This window comes from Oncorhynchus tshawytscha, linkage group LG07, assembly GCF_018296145.1.
Source record: "Oncorhynchus tshawytscha isolate Ot180627B linkage group LG07, Otsh_v2.0, whole genome shotgun sequence".
Classification (NCBI taxonomy): Eukaryota; Metazoa; Chordata; class Actinopteri; order Salmoniformes; family Salmonidae; genus Oncorhynchus; species Oncorhynchus tshawytscha.
Genome location: NC_056435.1, coordinates 53,113,484 through 53,126,727, shown reverse-complemented (window position 1 = coordinate 53,126,727; position 13,244 = coordinate 53,113,484). Strand labels below are relative to the sequence as shown.

At 41.9% G+C, this 13,244-nt stretch overlaps 1 protein-coding gene across 1 annotated transcript in view; it reads right to left on the bottom strand.

Moving 5' to 3' along the window:
* Window positions 1–2,209, bottom strand: part of LOC112254828 (potassium voltage-gated channel subfamily B member 1-like) — a 68,788-nt gene extending 66,579 nt beyond the window's left edge. Inside the window, exon 1 of the mRNA XM_024427719.2 lies at window positions 1,884–2,209. The gene's annotated coding sequence lies outside the window, so the exon portion shown is untranslated. The remainder of the gene's footprint in view (window positions 1–1,883) is intronic.
* Between the last annotated feature and the right edge of the window lie 11,035 nt (window positions 2,210–13,244).

The following is a 13,244-nucleotide window of genomic DNA, read 5'->3' as shown; positions in this document are numbered from 1 at the left end:
TGGTTCAAAATCAAAGCAGCAATGTTCAACAACTGAACAGAAAACATTAACATGCACAGTACCTGCATGGATAGGATGTAGGCCTATCCTTTCTGTCTTGAAGATACAAAAAATGTGCTGGACTACTGTATTTTCCGTTCCAGACAATCAAGTCCTACATCAATACTGTTGTGTCAAATAAGTTACACAATTTATTTGCTCTCTGCAATATGTACAGTGAGCTCCAAAAGTATTAGGACAGTGACACATTTATAGTTGTTTTGACTCTGTAGTCCAGCACTTCGGTTTTGAGATAATACTGCTACCATGATTACGGATAATCCTGATACAATGATTACGGATAATTCTGAAATAATTGTGAATAATGATGAGTGAGAAAGTTACAGAGGTATAAATATCAACCCCCCCCCCGCCCCAAAAGAAATGCTAACTTCCCTGTTTTTTAAATGGTGAGAGGTTGGCATGTCTTGGGGGTATGATATTTGTGCTTCTGTAACTTTCTCACTCATCATTATTCGCGATTCATTCAGGACTATCTGTAATCATGGTAGCTTCGCATTCATTTAGAAGTGTTTAGAAACATATTAGATTCTTATTTACAATAAAAGTGACTCCAAAATGACACAATACAATATTTACCAATAATTTCAATTGAACACAAGATAATCTGAAACACAACCAAAACAAACAGCAAATGCATCCAACAAGTTTGTAGAGTCACAAGGTTGATGTACTACCACGACGGAATTAGACATTCTCACGTCGGAATTAGACGTTCATTCACGTTTCTCAAATGTAAAATTTCAAAGTTGTTCCAAGCGACAAATGTTGAAGTATTTAAGGTTAACTTTAGGCATGAACTCAAAATGTTTATGGTTAAGTACAGGCATTAACTCCAAATTGTTAAGGTTAGGCATTAACTCTGAATGGCTAAGGTAAGGGTTACATTTTTGGATAGGCATAAAACAAAAATACAAATAATTACTTTCTATCAAGGATTCAAACTTGCTACCTTTGGAATCAGAGGCTGGATTTGAACTTGCAACCATTGGAATCAGGGGTCCCCTAGTGGCAGGTTTCCATGTCATCTCCCAAAGTCCTCAGTCTAATACTGACTTGTGTCACGGGTGACTTGGCTGTGATGTAATCATTGCATGCTAGGAATATGGGACCAAATCCCAAACTTTTGACTACTTTAATACACATAGTGTAGCTGCCTTAGGTCTCTGTTTATGTAGTGTTGTGTTGTCTCTTGTTGTGATGTGTGTTTTGTCCCATATTTATATTGTATTTTTAATCCCAGGCCCCCATGGGGACTTTTGCCTATTGGAAGGCCATCATTGTAAATAAGAATTTGTTCTTAACTGACTTACCTAGTTAAATAAAGGTTAAATAGAAATCAAATAAAATACATAAAATATCGTCTTCTACCTGGCCTGTTTTTCCCAGGATGTCAATATTGTGGATTCATCAACCATGGTTGGAAACCCGAAATAACCAAATGTATCTGTAATTGTCTATTGATCTGACTATGTGAGAGTTGTATAGGCTACACAACGTCCTAATATGCATCTTCAAAAATACAGGATTTTAATGCTGTACCAATTCCCCTGCGATTTCCCCTGCTCTGAAGGACAATTCCTCAATGTTGATTTGCATTTTGCGTTTTGCCCATTCAATAGGTGTTTGTTGCCCATTAATGTCATTCTTGGTGTAGCCTAACATGCTATTCATATATAGCAGGACAATATTTCCGTATGAAAAATAATGATATTACGTTGATAACAATAGCAAATAACCATTTATCAATACTTGTTTATAAAGGAGAACAACAAATACAACCTGTTATTTGAATATATGGAAGAAGCCTCAGTGCCGCGTACCTTAACTTTAGGTTTGCTCATCAGACCGTATGGAGAGGCAGAGTTGAAAACATTAAATATCCGAGGAAAAATGAGGAAACGGCTTTAGGTTAATTAGCATACTCTCGGCACGGTTTGTGATCCATTCCGTTTCAAACGGTGTTGCCTCCGTAGCACTCTGGATCTCCTCCGTCTTTTGGTTAGATAAGAATCCTCCTATACACTGATTTAGTCCGATTAGGATGACGCCCTTCTATTTTAATAGAGAAGATCAACAAGTATGTTGTGAATCGACACGGTTTTCCACACCAGGGTCTTCCCCATCTCCTGTCTTGGAGTAGGGCGGCGCGACTGGTATGCTACTCTAGCGCAAAAGGTCGAAACGCAGCGCGGCATGCAGCTTCACTGCCCAACTTCACGTTGATGCGTTTAACCCTTACATACAGAACCAAGGAGCTGCAATCGTATTATTCACAATATAGCATGTTGTTTGGTACAAAACGCCACCACAGGCTGGTGGAAAACGACCAATCAATGATTCCAAGGCAAGAGATTATGTGGTGCACTATATTCAAGAATCGCTTTCCAATCCATACGAACACAACCAACCCTAGAGAGGGAGTATTAATGCCCTCCTATACATCCAGACAGATGTAGGCCTACCATTTGTTGAAATATTGCAATGAATTCTGTCACCTAAACCCCCCTGAATGTCGTCGTGCTTCAAAGCCTATTAGATGCAATGTGTTTAATTAATTTGCCATGACTATGACTATTATGATGTGCACTTCATTCAAGGCATTTAGTCTTGAGAGACACAAGCAACACAAACAATTAATTCAGATATATTGGCCCTACATATGCAACCCATTTATTATTCAGAGATATACATGGGATATAGATCTAATGTAAAAACAATATTTACAATATAAATAAAAAACATGAAACTGATTTGTATAGAGTGCAGTCAGTTTCAGGAAGAGGATACATGATGAAGTCATGTCATAGCCTGGTCGCAAGGTGAAATAAATAAATAAATACAAATCAAGTAAAGGTTAAATAAAATAAATCAATAAAAATGCCAAACATGGGAATACAGCACAAAGAGATCTGGGACCAGGCTAGCCATGTCCTAGTTCTATTGCAGCAATTTGTATTTATATTTATTATGGATCCCCATTAGCTGGTGCCAAGGCAGCAGCTACTCTTTCTGGGGTCCAGTAAAATTAAGGCAGCTAATACAATTTCAATCACTTTACAGTACATTCACATATTTCACAATGCAGTACATTCTACTGTCTCTATTATATTATGACAGACCAGCTAGATCTACTGTCTCTATTATATTATGACAGACCAGCTAGATCTACTGTCTCAATTATATTATGACAGACCAGCTAGATCTACTGTCTCAATTATATTATGACAGACCAGCTAGATCTACTGTCTCAATTATATTATGACAGACCAGCTAGATCTACTGTCTCTATTATATTATGACAGACCAGCTAGATCTACTGTCTCAATTATATTATGACAGACCAGCTAGATCTACTGTCTCAATTATATTATGACAGACCAGCTAGATCTACTGTCTCTATTATATTATGATAGACCAGCTAGATCTACTGTCTCTATTATATTATGACAGACCAGCTAGATCTACTGTCTCTATTATAATATGACAGACCAGCTAGTTCTACTGCCTCAATTATATTATGATAGACCAGCTAGATCTACTGTCTCAATTATATTATGATAGACAAGCTAGATCTACCCTCTCTATTATATTATGACAGACCAGCTAGATCTACTGTCTCAATTATATTATGATAGACAAGCTAGATCTACTGTCTCAATTATATTATGACAGACCAGCTAGATCTACTGTCTCTATTATATTATGATAGACCAGCTAGTTCTACTGTCTCTATTATATTATGACAGACCAGCTAGATCTACTGTCTCTATTATATTATGACAGACCAGCTAGATCTACTGTCTCAATTATATTATGATAGACCAGCTAGATCTACTGTCTCAATTATATTATGATAGACAAGCTAGATCTACCCTCTCTATTATATTATGACAGACCAGCTAGATCTACTGTCTCAATTATATTATGATAGACAAGCTAGATCTACCCTCTCTATTATATTATGACAGACCAGCTAGATCTACTGTCTCTATTATATTATGACAGACCAGCTAGATCTACTGTCTCTATTATATTATGACAGACCAGCTAGATCTACTGTCTCTATTATATTATGATAGACCAGCTAGATCTACTGTCTCTATTATATTATGACAGACCAGCTAGATCTACTGTCTCTATTATATTATGACAGACCAGCTAGATCTACTGTCTCAATTATATTATGATAGACCAGCTAGATCTACTGTCTCTATTATATTATGATAGACCAGCTAGATCTACTGTCTCTATTATATTATGACAGACCAGCTAGATCTACTGCCTCAATTATATTATGATAGACCAGCTAGATCTACTGCCTCAATTATATTATGACAGACCAGCTAGATCTACTGTCTCTATTATATTATGACAGACCAGCTAGATCTACTGCCTCAATTATATTATGACAGACCAGCTAGATCTACTGCCTCTATTATATTATGACAGACCAGCTAGATCTACTGTCTCTATTATATTATGACAGACCAGCTAGATCTACTGTCTCTATTATATTATGACAGACCAGCTAGATCTACCGTCTCTATTATATTATGACAGACCAGCTAGATCTACTGTCTCTATTATATTATGACAGACCAGCTAGATCTACCCTCTCTATTATATTATGACAGACCAGCTAGATCTACTGTCTCTATTATATTATGACAGACCAGCTAGATCTACCCTCTCTATTATATTATGACAGACCAGCTAGATCTACTGTCTCTATTATATTATGACAGACCAGCTAGTTCTACTGTCTCTATTATATTATGACAGACCAGCTAGATCTACTGTCTCTATTATATTATGACAGACCAGCTAGATCTACCCTCTCTATTATATTATGACAGACCAGCTAGATCTACCCTCTCTATTATATTATGACAGACCAGCTAGATCTACTGCCTCTATTATATTATGACAGACCAGCTAGATCTACTGTCTCTATTATATTATGACAGACCAGCTAGATCTACCCTCTCTATTATATTATGACAGACCAGCTAGATCTACCCTCTCTATTATATTATGACAGACCAGCTAGATCTACTGCCTCTATTATATTATGACAGACCAGCTAGATCTACTGTCTCTATTATATTATGACAGACCAGCTAGATCTACTGTCTCTATTATATTATGACAGACCAGCTAGATCTACTGTCTCTATTATATTATGACAGACCAGCTAGATCTACTGCCTCTATTATATTATGACAGACCAGCTAGTTCTACTGTCTCTATTATATTATGACATACCAGCTAGATCTACTGTCTCTATCATATTATGACAGACCAGCTAGATCTACTGTGTCTATTACTTATGACAGACAAGCTAGATCTATTGTCTATATTATGGCAGACCAGCTAGATCTACCCACTCTATTGTAATTTGACAGACCAGCTAGATCTACTGTCTCTATTATTTATGACAGACCAGCTAGATCTACTGTCTCTATTATATTAAGACATATGAGCTAGATCTACTGTCTCTACTATATTATGACAGACCAGCTAGATCTACTGTCTAAATTATATTATGATAGACCAGCTAGATCTACTGTCTCTATTATATTATGACAGACCAGCTAGATCTACTGTCTCTATTGTAATGTGATAGACAAGCTTGATCTACTGTCTCAATTATATTATGACAGACGAGCTAGATCTACTGTCTCTATTATATTATGACAGACCAGCTAGATCTACCCTCTCTATTGTAAAATGATAGACCAGCTAGATCTACCCTCTCTATTATATTATGATAGACCAGCTAGATCAACTATCTCAATTATATTATGACAGACCAGCTAGATCAACTATCTCAATTATATTATGACAGACCAGCTAGATCTACTCTCTCAATTATATTATGACAGACCAGGTAGATCTACTGTCTCTATTATATTATGACAGACCAGCTAGATCTATTGTCTTTATTATATTATGACAGACCATCAATATCTACTGTCTCAATTATATTATGACAGACCAGCTAGATCTACTCTCTCAATTATATTATGACAGACCAGCTAGATCTACAGTCTCTAATATATTATGACAGACCAGCTAGATCTAATGTCTCTATTATATTATGACAGACCAGCTAGATCTACTGTCTAAATTATATTATGACAGACCAGCTAGATCTTATGTCTCTATTATATTATGACAGACCAGCTAGATCAACTGTCTCAATTATATTATGACAGACCAGCTAGATCTACTGTCTGTATTATATTATGACAGACAAGCTAGATCTACAGTCTCTAATATATTATGACAGACCAGCTAGATCTAATGTCTCTATTATATTATGACAGACCAGCTAGATCTACTGTCTAAATTATATTATGACAGACCAGCTAGATCTTATGTCTCTATTATATTATGACAGACCAGCTAGATCAACTGTCTCAATTATATTATGACAGACCAGCTAGATCTACTGTCTGTATTATATTATGACAGACAAGCTAGATCTACAGTCTAAATTATATTATGACAGACCAGCTAGATCTTATGTCTCTATTATATTATGACAGACCAGCTAGATCAACTGTCTCAATTATATTATGACAGACCAGCTAGATCTACTGTCTGTATTATATTATGACAGACAAGCTAGATCTACAGTCTCTAATATAATATGAAAGACCAGCTAGATCTAATTTCTCTATTATATTATGACAGACCAGCTAGATCTAATTTCTCTATTATATTATGACAGACCAGCTAGATCTACTGCCTCTATTATATTATGACAGACCGGCTAGTTCTACTGTCTCTATTATATTATGACATACCAGCTAGATCTACTGTCTCTATCATATTATGACAGACCAGCTAGATCTGCTGTCTCCATTACATTATGACAGACCAGCTAGATCTACTGTCTCTATTATATTATGACAGACTGTCACGCCCTGGTCTTAGTATTTTGTGTTTTCTATATTTATTTGGTCAGGCCAGGGTGTGACATGGGTTTATTTTGTGTTGTGTTTATGTATGGGGGTTTTTCATAGGTTTTGGGATTGTGGCTTAGTGGGGTGTTCTAGCAAAGTCTATGGTTGCCTGAGGCGGTTCTCAATCAGAGGCAGATGATTCTCGTTGTCTCTGATTGGGAACCATATTTAGGCAGCCATATTCTTTGAGTGTTTCGTGGGTGATTGTTCCTGTCTTTGTGTTAGTTGTCACCAGATAGGCTGTATAGGTTTTCACGTTCCGTTTGTTGTTTTGTATTGTTCATTTTTTCTTCGTTATTAAACATGTATCTAACTTACCACGCTGCATTTTGGTCCGACTCTCCTTCGACGGACGTTATGGACAGCAGGAGTATGGACTATACTACTTGGGAGGAAATAGACAGGTGGGCGGTCGATCCAGAGAGAGTGCCGGAGCCCGCCTGGGATTCGCTGGAGCAGTGCGATGAGGGCTATAGGAGAATGGAGTTGAAGAGAAAAGCACGGCGGCGCAGAAGGAAGCCCGAGAGTCAGCCCCAAAAATGCCTTGGGGGGCTCAGGCAGAGTGTGGCAGAGTCAGGGTTCAGACCTGAGCCAACTCCCCTGTTTACCGTAAGGAGCCATGGATGTTATCGGAGCTATCGGCGAAGCTGAGGGCTGAGTCTGAGAGGGTCGAGGAATTATTGGACAGAATGGAGGAGAGTGCACGGATGGGAGATGAGGAGACACTCGAGGAGGTGTTAATAGAATTGGAGGAGAGTGAAGAGAGAGAGCAGTTGATTTGGCGTAGTATGCAAGATATTCGTCCGACGGAGCGTGTCGGGGATTTGATGGCACCTGGGTCAGCGCTCCATACTCGTCCTGAGGTGCGTGTTAGTCGGCTGGTGAAGATTGTGCCAGCCTCACGCACCAGGCCTCCTGTGCACCTCCCTAGCCTTGCACGTCCTGTGCCAGTCCTGCTCTCAGGCTCTCCAGTACGCCTTCACGGTCCGGTCCATCCTGTGCCAACTTCACACACCATTCCTCCGGTGGCAGCTCCCCGCACCAGGCTTCCTGTGCGTGTCCTCGGCCCAGTACCACCAGTGCCAGCACCACGCACCAGGCCTTCAGTGCGTCTCGCCTGTTCAGCGCTGCCAGAGCCTTCCTCCTCTCCAGCGCTGCCGGAGTCTCCCGCCTGTCTAGCACTATCAGAGCCTTCCTCCTCTCCAGCGCTGCCGGAGTCTCCCGCTTGTTTAGCGCTGCCAGAGCCTTCCTCCTCTCCAGCGCTGCCGGAGTCTCCTGCCTGTTCAACGCAGCCAGAGCTGCCAATCTGCATGGAGAAGCCAGAGCTGCCAGTCTGCATGGAGCAGCCAGAGCTGCCAGTCTGCATGGAGCAGCCAGAGCTGCCAGTCTGCATGGAGCAGCCAGAGCTGCCAGTCTGCATGGAGCAGCCAGAGCTGCCAGTCTGCATGGAGCTGCCAGTCTGCATGGAGCAGCCAGAGCTGCCAGTCTGCATGGAGCAGCCAGAGCTGCCAGTCTGCATGGAGCAGCCCGAGCTGCCAGTATGCATGGAGCAGCCAGAGAAGTCAGTCTGCATGGAGCAGCCGGAGATACCAGTCTGCATGGAGCACCCGGAGCTGCCAGTCTGCATGGAGCACCCGGAGCTGCCAGTCTGCATGGAGCACCCGGAGCTGACAGTCTGCATGGAGCAGCCGGAGCTGACAGTCTGCATGGAGCAGCCGGAGCTGTCAGTCTGCATGGATCAGCCGGAGCTGTCAGTCTGCATGGAGCAGCCGGAGATGCCAGTCTGCATGGAGCAGCCGGAGCTGCCAGTCTGCATGGAGCATCCGGAGCTGCCAGTCTGCATGGAGCAGCCGGAGTTGCCAGTCTGCATGGAGCAGCCAGAGCTGCCAGTCTGCATGGAGCAGCCAGAGCTGCCAGTCTGCATGGAGCTGCCAGAACCACCAGCTAGCCAGGATCTGCCAGAGCCAACTACCTGCCTGAGCTTCCTCTCAGTACTGGGCTTCCTCTCAGTACTGGGCTTCCTCTCGGTACTAGGCATCCTCTCAGTGCTGAGCTTCCCCTCAGTCCCGAGCTTCCCCTCAGTCCCGAGCTTCCCCTCAGTCCCGAGCTTCCCCTCAGTCCCGAGCTTCCCCTCAGTCCCGAGCTTCTACCTCAGTCCCGAGCTGCCCCTCAGTCCAGTGGGGTCCTTGGTGAGGGTTATTAGGCCTAGGTCGGCGGCGAGGGTCGCCAATCAAAGGACGCGTTACAGGGGGACTAAGACTTGGTTGGAGTGGGGTCCACGTCCCGAGCCGGAGCCACCACCGTGGACAGACGCCCACCCGGACCCTCCCCTAAGGGTTTTGGTGTGTGGCCGGGAGTCCGCACCTTGGGGGGTTCTGTCACGCCCTGGTCTTAGTATTTTGTGTTTTCTATATTTATTTGGTCAGGCCAGGGTGTGACATGGGTTTATTTTGTGTTGTGTTTATGTATGGGGTTTTTTCGTAGGTTTTGGGATTGTGGCTTAGTGGGGTGTTCTAGCAAAGTCTATGGTTGCCTGAGGCGGTTCTCAATCAGAGGCAGGTGATTCTCGTTGTCTCTGATTGGGAACCATATTTAGGCAGCCATATTCTTTGAGTGTTTCGTGGGTGATTGTTCCTGTCTTTGTGTTAGTTGTCACCAGATAGGCTGTATAGGTTTTCACGTTCCGTTTGTTGTTTTGTATTGTTCATTTTTTCTACGTTATTAAACATGTATCTAACTTACCACGCTGCATTTTGGTCCGACTCTACTTCGACGGAAGAAAACCGTAGCACAGACAAGCTAGATCTACTATTATATTATGACAGACCAGCTAGATCAACTGTCTAAATTATATTATGACAGACCAGCTAGATCTACTGTCTCTGTTATATTATGAAAGACCAGCTAGTTCTACCCTTTCTATTGTAATATGATAGACCAGCTAGATCTACTGTCTCTATTATATTATGACAGACAAGCTAGATCTACTGTCTCTATTATATTAGATGACAGACCACACAACGTGTGAGGGCACACGTTGTGTGCCCTCACACAACGTTTGCCCTCATGCCCCTACTCCACCACTACCACATATCTACAGTACTAAATCCACCACTACCACATATCTACAGTACTAAATCAGTGTGTGTGTGTGTGTGTGTGTGTGTGTGTGTGTGTGCCTACAGTATGTTTGTGTTGCTTCACAGTCCCTGCTGTTCCAAAAGGTGTTTTTTTTTCATCTGTTTTTTAAATCAAATCTTACTGCTTGTGTCAGTTACTTGATGTGGAATAGAGTTCCATGTAGTCATGGCTCTCTGCTCAATTTCCACATTATTTATTACAAGATTTCGTTGAGGTTTAGTGTTTAATGAATGTTTTGACCCAAATACAACGCTTTTAGTTTTAGAAATATTTAGGGCTAACTTATTCCTTGCCACCCATTCTGAAACTGACTGCAGCTCTTTATTAAGTGTTGCAGTCATTTCAGTCAAATCAAATACAATTTTATTGGTCACATTCCCATGGTTGGCAGATGTTAATGGCAGTGTAGCGAAATGCTTGTGCTTCTAGTTCCGACAGTAGATTAATATCTAACAAGTAATTTAACAATTCCCCAACTTCTACCTAATACACACAAATCTAAACGGATGGAATAAGAATATGTATATGTATATATAGATATATGGATGAGTGATGGCTGAGCGTAATTGGCAAGATGCAATAGATTTTATAAGATGCAGTATATACATTTGAGATGAGTAATGTAAGATATGTAAACATTATTAAAGTGGCATTGTTTAAAGGGACTAGTGAGTCTCTATGTAGGCAGCAGTCTCTCTGCGTTAGTGATTGCTGTTCAGCAGCCTTGAGATTGAAGCTGTTTTTCAGTCTCTCGGTCCCAGCTTTGATGCACCTGTACTGACCTCACCTTCTGGATGGTAGCGGGGTGAACAGGCAGTGGCTCAGTTGGTTGTTGTCCTTGATTATATTTTTGGCCTCTGCTGTTTCCTGAAGTCCACAATCATCTCCTTTGTTTTGTTGACGTTGAGTGAGAGGTTATTTTCCTGACACCATACTCCGAGGGCGTTGTTGGTAATCAAGCCTACTACTGTTGTGTCGTCTGCAAACTTGATGATTGAGTTGGAGGCGTGCATGGTCACGCAGTCATGGGTGAACAGGGAGAACAGGAGGGGGCTGAGAACATACCCATATGAGGCCTCAGTGTTGAGGGTCAGCGAAGTGGAGATGTTGTTTCCTACCTTCGCCACCTGGGGGCGGCCTGTCAGAAAATCCAAGACCCAATTGCACAGGGCGGGGTTGAATCCCAAGGCCTCCAACTTAATGATGAGCTTGGAGGGTACTATGGTGTTGCATGCTGAGCTGTAGTTGTAAAACAGCATTCTTACGTAGGTATTCCTCTTGTCCAGATGGGATAGGGCACTGTGCAGTGTGGTGACAATTGCATCGTCTGTGGACCTGTTGGGGCGGTATGCAAATTGAAGTGGGTCTAGGGTGGCAGGTAAGGTGGGGTGATATGATCCTTGACTAGTCTCTCAAAGCACTTCATGATGACAGAAGTGAGTGCTATGGGGCAATAGTAATTTAGTTCAGTTACCTTTGCCTTCTTGGGTACAGAAACAATGGTGGCCATCTTGAAGTATGTGGGGACAGCAGACTGGGACGGGGGACGATTGAATATGTCCGTAAACACACCAGCCAGCTGGTTTGTGCATGCTCTGAGGACATGGCTAGGGATGCTATCTGGGCCAGCAGCCTTGCAAGGATTAACAAGTTTAAATGTCTTACTCACATCGGCCACAGAAAAAGAGGGGGGGAGGCCTGCAGTCCTTGTTAGCAGGCCGCATTTGTGTCACTGTATTATCCTTTTCCGTGGCCATCGCTGTAGTAGCTGACGTGTATAGTGTTGAGTCATCCCCATACATAGACACTCTGGCTTTACTCAAAGTCAGTGGCATGTCGTTATGAACATTTTTTTAAAGAAAGGGGTAGCTGTGGAATTCCTGATTCTTCTTTGAGAGGCTTCAATTAAAGAACACCCTCTGTGTTCTGTTAGACAAGTAACTCTTTCTCCACATTATAGCAGGGGGTGTAAAGCCATTACAAGTTTATCCAGGAGCAGACTATGATCGATAATGTCAAAGGTGCACTGAAGTCTAACAAGACAGCCCCCATAATCATTTTATCATCAATTTCTCTCAGCCAACCATCAGTCATTTGTGTAAGTGCTGTACTTGTTGAGTGTCCTTCCCTGTAAGTGTGCTGAAAGTCTGTTATCAATTTGTTTACTGTGAAATAGCATTGTATCTGGTCAAACACATCTGGCTTTACTATTCTTGGGTAGCGGAATGACTTTAGCTTCCCTCCATGCCTGAGGGCACACACATTTTCTAGTAGGCTTGAATTGAAGGTGTGGCAAATAGGAGTGGCAATATCATCTGCTATTATCCTCAGTAATTTTCCATCCAGATTGACAGACCCCGGTGGATGTTGATAGACAACAATAATAGTTTCACCTCTTCCGCAGTTACTATACGGAATTCAAAAGTTCAATTCTTGTCTTTCATAATTTGGTCCGATATACTTGGATGTGTGGTGTCAGCATTTGTTGCTGGCATGTCAACCCTAAGTTTGCTTATCTTGCCAATGAAAAATTTATAAATCAGTTGGTAATATCAGTGGGCTTTGTGATGAATGAGCCATCTGATTCAATGAATGATGGAGCCGAGTTGGCCTTTTTCCCCAAAATGTAATTTAAGGTGCTCCAAAGCGTAATACTATACATCTTTAAATAATTGATCTTTGTTTCATAGTATAATGTATCTTTATTTTTATTTAGTTTAGTCATGACTTCTATCACGTTTAGGTAAGACCCAGATGCAGACAGTGTAGAAGTGACGAGTTTATTACAATCACAGGCACAGGCGAAAGACAGGTCAAGGCAGGCAGGGGTCAGTAATCCAGAACGGTGGGGTAAGGTACAAAACGACAGGCAGTCACAGGGTGGGCAGACTGGTCAAAACTGGGAAGGAATAGAAAACAGGAAACAGGCAGGAGCAGGGAAACAAATGCTGGTAGGTTCTACGAACAAAACTAACTGACAAACAGAGAACACAGGTATAAATACACAGGGGATTATGGGGAAGATGGGCGACACCTGGAGACAATCACAAAGACAGGTGAAACAGATCA